Here is a 13,942-nt window from a genome sequence, read left to right on the forward strand (position 1 = left end):
ACATTGACTGGGAAAACTACTCAAGTACTAACTCCTTTGCCCAATGCTTCCTAGAGTTTATAAACTCAAATGCCCTGGAACAACTGGTCACCACTCCCACAAGAGGTGACAACATATTGGACCTGATCATCACCAACATGGGGGACCAATATTCCACACCAGAGGTAAACCCATCACTGGTAAGATCAGACCATAAACTAATCACACTGGACATCCACATCCCAACCCCACCCCCAGTCAAGGAAGCCACTGTGAAAAACTTTTCAAAAACAAACTTCACACTTCTCAAGACCGAGGTGGAAAGTTTCAAAGCCCCCTTGCTAAAGGATTATGCTGCCCAAACCGCAGAATCCTTTACAAATGCACTCTATGAGCACCTACAGGAATGCATGGATCGAGCCATCCCAATTAAAACCAAGACTCACTCCTCCAAAAAGAGGAAACCAGTTTGGTGGACCTCGGCCATAAATAAGCTATACAACAGGAGGAAGAAACTATTACATGATAGAGCAAAATCCCAAAAAGGGAAGGCATCCCTGATCAGTATCAGCAAGAAACTACGATCCCTCATAAATTCATCCAAGCCCAGCTTCAAAAGAAAAATTGCCAAAGACTCTAAAGATAATCACAAAGCCTTCCTTAGTTATGTCAAGAATCTAGGTGGCAACTCTCAGATCTGCTCTGAGCTAGTGCAAAATGGCAAAAAATACACTGAACCAATTGACATTGCCAACATCCTGGCAACATCCCCAAAAGGGTCCGTGTCCATCCCAGAAGAATGTAGAGCCCTAGATATCACAGACACACAGGTGAAAACAGCCTTTTCCAAAGCCAAAAACACAGCAACAATGGGCCCGGATGGTATCCCAGGCTGCATCTTACACGAGCTCCAAAATGAACTAACCCCTCACCTAAATTCACTGTTCAAACTCAGCCTTACCACAGGCTATGTACCCAAAGAATGGCGTACAGCAACAGTTACCCTGCTCCACAAAGGTGGTGCCACAACGGATCCTGGGAACTATCGCCCTATAAGCCTGACTAGCTTGGTCTGCAAAGCTATGGAGCGCATCATCATGGAACTCATTAACAGAGACATTGGGAACCTCCAAATACTGGACCCTACCCAATTCGGCTTTGTTAATGGCAGATCTTGCCTCCTAAACCTAGCTGACTTCTTTGAAACAGTTACCAAGGCCATAGATGAGGGAAAGGTAGTCCACACAGCCTACCTGGACCTCGCAAAGGCCTTTGACACCATTCTCCACTCTGGCATTATAGATAAGCTTATCAGCTTGAACATTAACCCCGATGTCATGAGATAGGTTGCCAACTGGCTCATGGATAGAACTCACATGGTCAGAGAGTTGCGGGTGCTATGTCCGTGACTAAACCGGTTACAAGTGGCGTCCCACAGGGCTCAGTCCTGGGACCCCTCCTGTTCGGTATATACTTCTCTGAGGTACAGGCAAGCACGGGGGAACTATGGCTGACAAAGTTCGCAGATAATTGCAAACTGGGGGCCATAATAGACTCTCCGTCTGACACAGAAATCCTCCAGAAGGGTCTCACAGAGATGAATGCCTGGTGTCAGAATCATGGCCTCAAGCTAAATGCCAAAAAGTGCATAGTCATTCCCTTTGGGAAAAACAAAGTGCCCACGAACTACCACATAGGTGGTAATACACTAAGTATGGAAGATGTAATTAGGGATCTGGGGACCCAAGTAGTTAGCAACCTCTCCTTTGATAATCACATTGCCAAAGTGGTTAGAAAATCCTTCTATGTAGCCCACCTAATCACAAAAGGGTTCACATCTAGATCAAGAGAGGTTATTATGCCCCTCTACTCATCGCTCATCAGGGCCATAACAGAGTACAATGCCCCATTTGGGATGTACCTTACACGACACCTGCAACAGCTGGAAAGACCACAGAAGTACCTCACCAAGAGGATTGTGGGCCTCAAACAGATGCCCTATCCAGCTCGACTAAAGAAACTCCAGCTCTACTCGGTTGCTTACCGCCTACTCAGAGGTTATCTCTGCTTGACGTACACGGCCATGTCTAACCCGGAATTAATTGACATGCTCCACCTAAAAAAAAAAAAACAAATCTCTTAGAGCCACACGCTCTAGGGAAGTAAACCTCAGCACAACAATAAATAGGACATGCTGGAGGGATAGATTCCTGTCCCAGAGACTTCCCTCACTCTGGAATAGAATCTCAATCTATGTTAGGCAAAGCCCCTCACTGACTCTCTCCAAGAGAAATCTTGACGAGTGGATGGGAAATCGTAAATTTACCCCTGGGATCACTTCAGTGGCCCTGCTGGACAGAGGCTCAGGAAACTAATCTAAATGGGTGGTGAAAGCCAACACATTCTGGCTAGGCTTATAAATGCGCTTGGGCAGATAGCCTAGTACCTACCTACCTATGAACCTATGAACCACTGCATCAAAATTTGGTAAAAGCACTTCAGCAGCAGATCAGAAGAGGAAGGCCATGCAGTTACCTGATATTCAACTAGCAGAAAAGGAGATGGTGAACACAGTAAAGTCAGTTATAAAAATATAAACCACAGTGGTACCTAGCAGAGAGGCATAGCACTCAGGGGCATGTATTCTTTAAATTAGCACACAGAGCATACTTATGCAACAAGTATGCTGTTTTACTGCTATGCATTTTCCTTGGAAGATTTTCTCTTCTCATCCTTTCTGTAAATCGACAACACACAACACATGCAGATCAATACAACAAAGCTTACAAAATTATACAAATAAAATTCATTATACATATTTGTGTATTTATTAAACGTTCATCCAAAGTTCACCTTTATTATCTGTCACATTACATTCTAATAATACAAAACTGCTCAGTTCATGTACTACAGCTTTTGGAGCACGCATATCTACTTTGCCTAGTTTGTTGCTCTGGACATGGCTGAAAAGATCCTGCAGGTCCGTCCTTTTGTTCAGTTATCAAAGGATTAAATTCCCAGTACAACTTTGAAGGAGAGCAGGATTTAAATGATAATCTGTGACAAACTCCTGTTGTGGTCAAACTATAAATTGAAGAATGCCATCTGTCCTTACCCTAACAAATAAGGCTTAAGGAAGCTTAATAGCAAAGTCACAGGACAGCCACCTCTGTAAAGCAGTGCAAATGGTCTATAAAGAATGACGTTTAGACACCTAAAAGATATATAATGTTATTTCATACTAGAAATGGGGGCACCAATGAGACTCACTGACCTGTGTATAAAATGACAAGCAAGCAAGGAAAATGATACAAAACAAAGGTCACGATCATTCCTCTCAACTGCTATGGCTTAGGCAGAGTGCTATGATTTTGGCCCTCATATTTAACCTTCATCTTCCTAGATGTACTGACGCTCCTCAAAGTCAAACCTGTTCATGGTACAGACCCTATTAAATAAATGCACCAAATATACAGGTCTAGTATAGTAAGAACTTCTACTGCAAAAAAGTAAAAAACTGCCCACCTTTCTAACCCCCTGCTATGACTTTTAATGCTTTGAGGCTGAGAGGTATGGGCAAGATATCTACCCATAAACCCAGCATAAGATGGTCAGGATATATAAGTGGAAGAGTCACAGAAGGCTAAAAGGAAGCAAAGACAGTGGCAAAGAAAGTATAAGGATGCAAAGAAGCAAAAAACATGAGCACCGATCAAAGAATGGAAAAGTAGTAAAACAAAAGATTGTTCCTGTAACACTGATGAAATATGTATTACTACTTACTGTAGTTGAAACACAAGGTAAATGGGATGGACTTAAAGGACCTTTAGTACATTAATTAGTTGCAAGCCTGGTAAGGAAGACAAACCTTTCAGTAATCTGAGCACTCTACTACAAAAGGCAAACTGGAGAGTAAACTCCCATGTGAACACAGTACCTGTCTCTATGCGCTGTTTTTGTTTTGGTTTCTTTTTTCATTCTCTTTAGTTTCAAGTTTCCAAAAACTCGATCGGTCTCGACCATATGGGTTTCAAGTTTTCAGAAATTCGATAATCTAAAGTGAACCCGCAAGCAGATAGATCTTTATGATATACAAAGAATTATGTTTGGTCCCTGATCGTAAAGTACAGTTCTGTAAAATCTTACCATAATAGTAGATGTCCCTCTCTTCTCTGTTGCAGTATTCATAACTGAAGGGATCGCCTAGGATAGCCCAACATTCAGCCAGTATACCAAAGCCTTTAGTACTTGAAGGCACCATACACCACACAAACGTTCCCCCTTGCCAGGCGTGGGACATAAAGGTGATGTACAGACACACACACTCAGAACTGAAAAGAGTCCCAATAGGAACTGAATCGCCCTGGGGACAAGTAAGAGCATGTGCACATGTGGATCCAGGAGGAGAAACGGGAGAAGAGCCCCTCAGTCATCAGGGCAAGAAAGAACATGCAAGAGCAGAGGGGGCAGGAAGGAGGGAGTGAATACTGCAACAGTGAAGAGAAGGACATCTATTGTTATGGTAAGATTTTACAAAACTGCTATGGCCTTCCATATCACTGTTGCATTATTCATAAAGAATAGTTGTTTAAAATCTTACCATAACCATAGATATCCTTCTCGTCCATGTTGCAGTATTCTAACATGTGGGATCCTCCACCTGAGGCGACCTGAAAGTCTGGCTCATATACAAAAGCTTAATCTGGCTGCTGTATGGTATGTGGGATAAAACATGCAGGGACCATAAACCGCGGGCCATAAATGCGACATCTGCATGCACAGACCTCAGAACTGAATGCCCCAGTCGGACAATAGTCTACGACAAGCTGAAAGGATGCCATCCACAAAGGGAAAAAGTCTTACAGGGGGTAATAGGGTGGTATAGGAATACTGCAATATGGAAGAGAAGGACATCTATGGTTATGGTAAGATTTTACACAACTATTCCATGTCCTTCTATTCTCATGTTGCAATACTGTAACATGTGGGAGAGTACCAAAGCTCAACCTGTGTTATGGGAGGTGGAAGAGGATGCAGTCTCCAAGAATCCATGGAGGACAGCTTTAGCAAATCCTGCCCTGGCCCTAGAGATGCAGTCCAGTTTATAATGTTTAGTGAAAGTGTGGACTAAACCATGTGGCAGCCTCTAAAATGGTGGCTGTATCTAGCCCTTTGAAGAATGCCCCTGAGGAGGCCACAGCTCTGGTTGAGTGGGTTCTGACTGTGTAAGGTAAACGTTTCCCATGGAAGGAGTAGCACAAAGATATTGTCTTGGAAATCCATAAAGATATAGTGTGTTTGGACACAGCTTTCCTCAGAGCCCTGGTGTGAAAGGATACAAACAACTGGTTGGACTTTCTGATGTCCTTAGTCTTATCCAGATAAGAGTCTATGTTGTCTGTGAACATCAAGGGAATGAACACACTCTCACTGTCATTTGGAGGGGAAGGAAAGAAAGTGGGTAAATAAATAGATTGCTAAAGGATAGTTCATTGACCACGTTAAGCATGAAGGAGGGGGTTGTGCGAAGCGAGATCCTATCTTTATGAAAAAATGACATAAGATGGGCTAGCCATGAGTGCTTGTAACTCAGACTCTTCTGGCTGAAATTAGGGCTACAAGAAACACTGTTTGCAAAGTGCACATCTTTAAAGTGGCTGAAGCTGCAGGTTCAAATGGAGCAGTAGTGAGCTTTTCCAGAATAAAATTCAAATCCCAAGGAAGAGGGTTTTCTCGGTAGTCTGATGTGAAGGACTCCTTTGAGAAAAAGCTTCACCTCTAATCTGGATACTAATGGAGGATTGAGAGGTAAAGCAAGCTGAGACAGCTGACAAATGGACTTTCACTGAGGAGTATGAAAGTTCAGATTTTAGGAGCTCATACAAGTAAGACAAGACTAAAGGTATATCTGCCTGAAAGGGGTCTAGTTGTCTGTGAAGACACCAAGCGGAGAACCTTTTCCATCTAGATACACAGATCTCCTGATAGTGGGTTTTCTGGCCTCCTGCAAGACATATAGCATATCCTCTGAGCAAAGTTGTTTAAATGGGATCAAAAGTTTATCACCCACAAGGATAGTCAGAGTTTGCGGGTGGACAAGAGATCTCTTCTGTTGTGTGATGAGGTCCACCTTGTGAGGTAACTTGTGGTGATTGCTCTTGGCTAGTGACAAAAGAAGGGAGAACTAGGGTTGCCTTGGCCAAAATAGGGTCACCGGCAAGATTTCTGGCTTGTCCTGCTGAATCTTTAGCAGGACTTTCTGTACAAGAGGGAAAGGGGGGGATGCATACAGAAACATCCCCTTCCAGGAAACTGTGAAGGCGTCTACTCTCCAGGCTTGAGGGGAGAGGGTCCTTGAGCAAAACAGCTGTAGCTACCTGTTCTGAAGGGAGGCAAAGAGATCTATCTGTGGTGTACCCCACCGGTGGACTATGTCCAGGAAAACATCTTTGTGCAGCATCCATTCGTGATTTTGAGATAATGACCCGCTGAGAGCATCCACCTGATTGTTGTTTTGTGATGGGATGTAAACTGCCTGTAGTTTTACCCTGGAGAGGGTAGCCAACTCCCATGCTTGGAATACCAGTCTGCAGAGTAAGTAAGACTTGGTCCCCCCTTGCTTGCTGATGTACCACAGGACTGTGGTGTTGTCTGCAAAGATTTTGAGGGGACACTGATGTATGAGGGGAGGGAATGCCTTCAGGACTAGGAGATGGGCAGTCATTTCCCTGATGTTGATGTGTTTTTTTCTGAAAGTGGGGATCCCACTGGCCCTGCACCTTGAGTTCATTCATAGTGGCCCATCACCTCACATCTGATGCATCTGTGTCCATCTGCTGAACTGCAGTGAGAGGCTGTAAAGGAAGTCCTGGATTCAGATGAATTTGCTGAATCCACCACCTGATTTATTTCTTTAGAAATGGGAGGAATGGCACCTGAAACTCTAGTGGATGGGCGTGCTAGGACCATACATTCTTCAAAAAACATTGAAACTTCCTCATGTGTAACCTGGCAAGAGGTAACATGTAGAGAGTGGCTGCCATCAGACCCAGGAGGCGAAGGAATTCCCTGGCTGAAATACAGTCGACTAGGAGTAGTTTTTGAAAGAAGTTGGTGACTTTTTCTGGTGGGAGAAAGGCCTTCATCAAATCCATTCTTATTCTGCAACCCACGAAAATCTTGTCTTGGGAAGGAATAAGGGAGGACCTGAGAAGTTCGACTATGAATCCCAGGCTTTTGAGGAGGGAGACAGTAAACTGAAGGTGTCTTAGCAGGGTACCTGGATCCTCTGCCTGGATGAGGTCATCATCCAAGTATGGGAATATTTGAATGCCTTTTGTTCTACAAAAGGCCACTACGGGGGCTAGACATTTTGTAAATACCCTTGGTGCTGTAGACAAACCAAAGGGCAAGGGAGTAAACTGATAATGTGAAGATTGCACTGCAAAACGCAGGAATTTGTGAAAGGCTGGGTGGACAGGGATGTGAAGATATACCTCCTTCAGGTCTAAAGTGGCCATGAAGGAATTGGGTGTCAAGACTGGAAGAAAGGTTTGCAGGGACAGCATGTGGAAAGTGGGCACATACAGAAAGGGGTTTAGAAGAGACAGGTCCAGGATGGGTCTTCCATGGGCCCTCCTTTCTTGGGATTAGGAAGAGCCTGGAAAAGAAGCCTTGACATTCTTGTCCTGGGGCACCCTTTCTATAATTCCCTGTAGAACCAGATCTTTAATCACTTAAGGAACGAGATGGATTTGTTTTTTGGAGGTAGGGTTTTTTCCTGCCAAGTCACAAAATGTCCTTTTTCCACAATAGATATAACCCAGTTGTCTGATGTGATTTGTTGACACAGGAGAAGACAGTGACAGAGGCAGCCAGAAAGGGGAAGGTGGTAAAGGGGTTTTGACAGTCGCGTATTGTTAGGCCTGTCAAGAAAGGGCCATCTTTGATTAGGGTGACAGGAGCTAGTTCTGGAATAGGAAGGTTTCCAGACACCTTTTCTGGATTTGGAGGTAGAAGGAGCAGAGACCTTCCTGACAAAACTTGGTTTGGCAGGGTAGTTTCTGTGAAACTTAGGCACTGGTGAGACAGAGGTGCCCGAGGTCCTGCAGCTCCTTGCTCTTCTCCTGCAGGTTTTTGAACAGTTCTGCTGATTGTTTCCCAAAAAGGAACTTGTTGTCATAATCTTGTTTTGAAGTCATCTGGCAGTGGCTGTAGCCTGAGCCAAGAGTACCTATGAAGGATTGATGCTGATGCAGCTGACCTAGCTGATGCTTCTGCAGCATCATAGCTGCATTTACTGAACTGTCTAATGACTTGTGCAGCTAAAGACAGATTACAGGCAACTTGTGGTTTGGTGGGAGAATCTGGAATGGAGGACAGCAAATTCATGGCTTGTGAAACTAGATCTAGAGCGCATTTTACCATATGAATTTGGTAATTAATGGCTCTAAAGGCCAGGGTTGAAGAAGTACAAATTTCCTTTCCTAACCTACCCATCGCTTTGCTATATTTATCTGATGGCAGTAGGGAAGAAGAGGTTAGCTGTCTAGATTGTTTGTCTGCTAAGATAGCAACAACAGCTGGGTCTGCCATAGGAGGTTTAATAAGGAATTTGAAGTCTTCAGGAACTTTACAGAACTTGTCTGGTCTTTTAGGGGCAGGTGGCTGAGACTCTGCAGCTTTGGAATCTGAGACAAAAGTGTCCAAATAGGCTGGGATTACTGGTGGTACAGCTGAGGGGGAGGATGATTTCATCTGCAGAAGCCTGTTAACACTTCTTTTGTACTTCTGTCATTTGTATGGAATCCCATTTAAAGTACTCCCTCATTTTGGAAATAGTTTCCTCAAAGGTGATGTCCTCATGTGGGGAATCACCTTCCAAGGAATCCTCATCAGGAGAGCAGTACTCCAGGGGAGAAGCCAGCTATGAGACACAGGAGAGGGACTAATCAGAAGAAGAATCTTCCTCATGGGTCGGTGGATGTTGCAATGGGCCAACAGAAGCAGGCCTGGGGTTCAAGGATGGAAGAGCAGCAGGAGTCTGTGATGAAGTAGTCCTCAGGTCCAAGAAGACCTGAAAGAGAGGTTGAAAAAATGTCTGCCAATCAGGCAAATCTTCTGATGGAGGGGACAGATGCATAGACTTATGTTTCCTTTTCAGAAAGGGAGTCTTAGGTCCTGGATGAGTAGTTGATGGCCTAGTGTTCTACATCAACCTAGGACTAGAAGCACCTTCCTTGGTAACGGATGGTAATGCTAGCTGTTCGAGCAAACCTGGTTCCCCCTGACATCAGAGGCAGATGTCGCTGGTACCTCTGTGGATGTGCAGGCTGGAGAAACAATGGCGGCGTCCGAAGTTGTACCTGCCGAAGTCACCAAGCCTATCAGACATACCTCAGCCCCTAGACCAGTAGCTGACAGGATGTCTGTACTCAGAGGCATGGTATCTGGCTTAGCTACTTTGGCCTTCTTTTTTGGTGGTTTTACTGAGATGGTCAGTTCTGATTCCATACCTAAGGTAAGGCGTTTGAGCCGTTGGTTCTCAACAAAAAGCTTTAGGGCTGCAAGACGGCTGCTCAGCATTTTAGGAACAAACAATTGGCAGATGGAACATGCTCTGTAGTCGTGGGAAGACACTATGCAAAATAAGCAGAGGTTGTGGGTGTCTTTGTGCAGAATTTGTTGACCGCACTTACATTTTCCCTTCCTAGTTGACATGAATGGAATCAGCTAAGGATAAATTATACAGCAACCTAAGCTAGCAGAGAAGAGAGAGAAAAACTCCTCAACAGGGTACTTATCTTTTCAGGAGTCACTTGCATGGAGCAGAATGAGAAAGCTGATGTTTGAATGGCGGCAGAGAAGTTCTGAGGTCTGTGCGTGTGGACGTCGCATCTATGGGCCATGGTTTATGGTCCCTGCGTGTGATGTCTGACGCACAATACAGCAGCCAGGCTAAGCTTTTGTATATAAGCCAGACGTTTGGGTCACCTCAGGTGGAGGATTCCACATGTTAGAATACTACAACATGAGAATAGAAGGATATCTGAAAGCACAGCAGAGAAGCTCAAGAGAAAACCTGGCAGGAGGACATCACTGAAGAGCCCTCCAAAAACCCATATGCAGGATAGCTCTGGCAAAACCAGCTCTAGCCCCGGAAACAACATCCAACTTGTAATGCCTGTTGAATGTATGAACAGAAGACCAAGGAGCAGCCTCAAATATGGAACTGGTATCCGAGGAGGCAACAATCCTGGAAAAATTAACCTCTACTTTTTTTTTTCAAAAACATTTTTATTTTGACTTCATTATAAACATGCTCAAATGTACATATAACAGATACAATAAAACAATAAAAATATTTACAAGATTTACATTCATCCATGACAATCATTTTATCCATGATAAGTTATCAGTATTTGTTCAAAAGGTTTTCTAATTATTGCCATGCTATTTTGTATGAGTAATGTTATGAGTTCTATAACAAATGGTTTGTAGTTCTTTTTTACAAACAACTTTTGCTAAATTAATAAAATCTTTAAACATCAAATCTTGTTTACTTTTCCAGTTCAAAGTGATAACTTTTCTAGCAATTGCAAGAATGGACCAGAGTAACTGAATCTGAGATTTAGGTATTACATTAGGTATAGGAACACTGAATAGGATTAGTGAGTTAGAAATATGACAGTTATCAGACCATAAAGCATTTACAAAATATCTGAAGTCTTTCCAGTATTGAACAACATTTCTACATTCAATGAACATGTGATGCCAGTTGGCCTCTAGTAATTCATCACATTTCCAACATTTACTTTCACTGTTTCTGAGTATAACATTTATTTTATGTGGAGTATAGAAACTCCTATTCGTAAATTTCCATGTATACAATCTCCAATATAGCGAAGAAGAGGTACCATACGTAGAATTCAATAACAACGTTTTGGATTCATCAGATATTTGTTCTCCATTAATCTTTACATAGTAATTCCAAAAATCTGAGTCAAACTTGAGAGTGTCTTCTCTTAGTACCTTAGCATCTTACAGATAGGTGAGATACTTAATTTTTGATTATCTGTCTTTTCAAGACACCTAATAAAAAGCTGAATCAAACTACGTATAGATTCAGTCTCTAGGTTGATTGATACCCTCATTTTGTTTTCTATAAACTGCTGTAATGAGTGCATAAACAATCAACTGTCTTGACTATTACCAAACTACATAAAAGAGTTTAGTGGTTTAATACTATTTTTAATAAACTGATGCCAGAATATCAAGTTATTTTCCTTTAATGTTTGCATCACACTGATGTTGAAAAAATCTAGGCAATCAGGGGAGTATGCTATAGGGAATGTAAGAAATATAAATTGTTTAATGTAATCACAATCAATTATATTTTTAAAGTTATTAAATATTTGATTAATGCCATAAGAAAAAAGTTCAGTTACAGGCTTGCTGTTCTTGAACTGTTTGTAAGTTTCTGTGAGGCCATTTTTTGCTTGGGCTAAAGGGAAGTCTCTCTGTTGATCAGTGGCAGTGAAAAACATTGAGCAGCCTGCCTGCCCCTGTGGGAGTGGTTACTGACTTGAAACTGTAGTTTTATTGGCCATTTTGGGTCAATTCCAAAACTCCATCTTCCTCTCTTAAAACCCTGTTTTGCGCGTTTTTGTGCATAGCGCAACAGCGGGCAGCGCCGCCTAATTGGGTTTAAACTATTCCTGGCTCCACAAAGTCTGCTCTTCACTTTTTCCCTTAGAACTGCTCTATCTCTCAATTTAAACACCATATTCTCATTCTAAGGCCCTTCACTGGTCCAATTAAGTAATCCTACAAGTTAGCACTATTAAACCAGAAGCACTACTTACTCTTATACTCTCTACGATTACCCTGTCCTCTATTGGTCCGTCTTAAATTCAGTTTCCCTATTACTCTAGCATGTCCAAAGGTCAGTCAATGGTTTCCTCTCCAGTCCAGCTGGTGAATCTGGGAATTTTGAGGCAATGTTACAACTGTCTCATGTACACGGACAACCCTCTCCTCCTCCAAACAGGTTCAAATATATGTGAGAGATGCAACTATTTAGCCAAACTGGAGGCTAAGCTCTCTCATCTCAAAACTGGTGTAACCAGTCAGGAGGAGAAGGTAACCTCACACAACTCAATTCCAGTATCACATAGTCCCACCACATCAGCGAACCAAACACATAAATACACAAAAACATACTTGGAGGTTCTAAATAAAAATCTACCTAAGCAACAGAGACCTCCAAAGCAGACATCCAAGCAAACGCTACCTCAAAACAAAACACACACAACACACAAAGTCAGTGTGCCAAGCAGCCACAGCCCTTAAGGCTGAATAACACATTTGATACTCTTGTTATAGGTGACTCTATTGTCAGACACACTGACGTCCCGCTCACCAGGCTGAATAAAGAGAAGGTCACGGTGAGCTGCCTGTCGGGAGCTAGGATCCGACACATAACGCAAGCACTCAGGTCACTCCAAAGCAAATACAAATATGACTCAGTCATTGTACATGCTGGTGTGAATGACCTGAGACGTACCTCCCTGGACTACATGAAAAGAGACACAGAGGAGCTCTCTGATCATGTAGCCCAGGCTGGTATGACCCTGACCTTGAGCAGCATCTTACCCCCACCTAGAATGATGCCACAGTACAAAGACAAAATGATCGATTTTAACAACTGGCTAAAATTTTGGTGTCATTCAAAGGGGATCCAGTGTCTGTCAGCCTGGGATGATATGCTCGACAAGCCACGTTGCTTCGCTAGGGACGGCTTGCACCTGTCACCACTGGGCTTTCGGATATTGGCAAAGGCTCTTGCCACCCCCATAGTGCCTTTTTTAGGCAAGGCTCAAAAGTCAAACCCACCCCCATAAACAGCACAAGGAACAAGAAACTAAGGGTAATGCTGCTCAGTGCCAGAAGTCTTAACCTCAAGATGCACGCACTCGAAGCTCTCCTCAGTATGGAGAACATCGATATCTGTGCAGTGACAGAAACCTGGTTCAAGGCTCCAGAGAGCACCACAGCACTACCAGGCTATACCTCATATCATGCTTTTCGGCCCCAAAACCCGGACCGAACCACAAAAGGAGGGGGAGTTTCCATATTTATCAAGGATATCCACACCTCCAGGTTAGTGGCATTGCACAAAGTATCGGTGACCATCCATGTGCAACTAACAGTGGGCAAGACTGCTTTTCAGTTTATAGCATCCTACAGACCACCCTCTCAAAGTCAGGAATCCCACTCGGCTTTCCTGAAAACATTGGAGAACATGAAGATCTCTCCAAACACCATTATATTGGGCGACTTCAACTACCCAAACATTGACTGGGAGCACTACTCAAGCCCCAGCACCTTAGCCTAAAGATTCCTAGAAATTATAAACTCAAATGCTATGGAACAATTTGTCACCTCTCCCACAAGAGGGGACAACATACTAGACCTAATCATTACCAACATGGCCCAGCACCTTAGCCTAAAGATTCCTAGAAATTATAAACTCAAATGCTATGGAACAACTAGTCACCTCTCCCACAAGAGGGGACAACATACTAGACCTAATCATTACCAACATGGGGACTCTATGCTCCACACCAGAAGTATATCCCTCATTGGTAAGATCAGACCATAAATTAATTTCACTGGATGTCCACATCCCGACCCCACCCCCAGCCCAGAAAACCACAGTGAAAAACTTCTCAAAAGCGAAATTCTCACTTCTCAAAACCAAAGTGGAATCCTTCAAGGCCCCAGGGCCAGTGGAAACTACGGCCCAAACTGCAGAATCCTATATAAATGCATTCTACGGACATCTCCAGGAATGCATGGATCATGCTATCCCAAACAAAACCAAGACCCAATCATCCAAAGGCAGGCGTCCATTCTGGTGGACCCCTGCCATAAATAAACTGTACAACAGAACGAGGAAGCT

The 13,942-nt window shown here is 43.3% G+C and overlaps 1 protein-coding gene across 1 annotated transcript in view; it reads right to left on the minus strand.

The window, feature by feature from the left end:
- Nucleotides 1-13,942, minus strand: part of CAPN15 (calpain 15) — a 1,742,089-nt gene that overhangs the window by 1,441,037 nt on the left and 287,110 nt on the right. The window lies entirely within an intron of this gene.

Source organism: Protopterus annectens, chromosome 12.part0 (genome assembly GCF_019279795.1).
Source record: "Protopterus annectens isolate FY-2018-M chromosome 12.part0, PAN1.0, whole genome shotgun sequence".
NCBI classification, from domain to species: Eukaryota; Metazoa; Chordata; order Ceratodontiformes; family Protopteridae; genus Protopterus; species Protopterus annectens.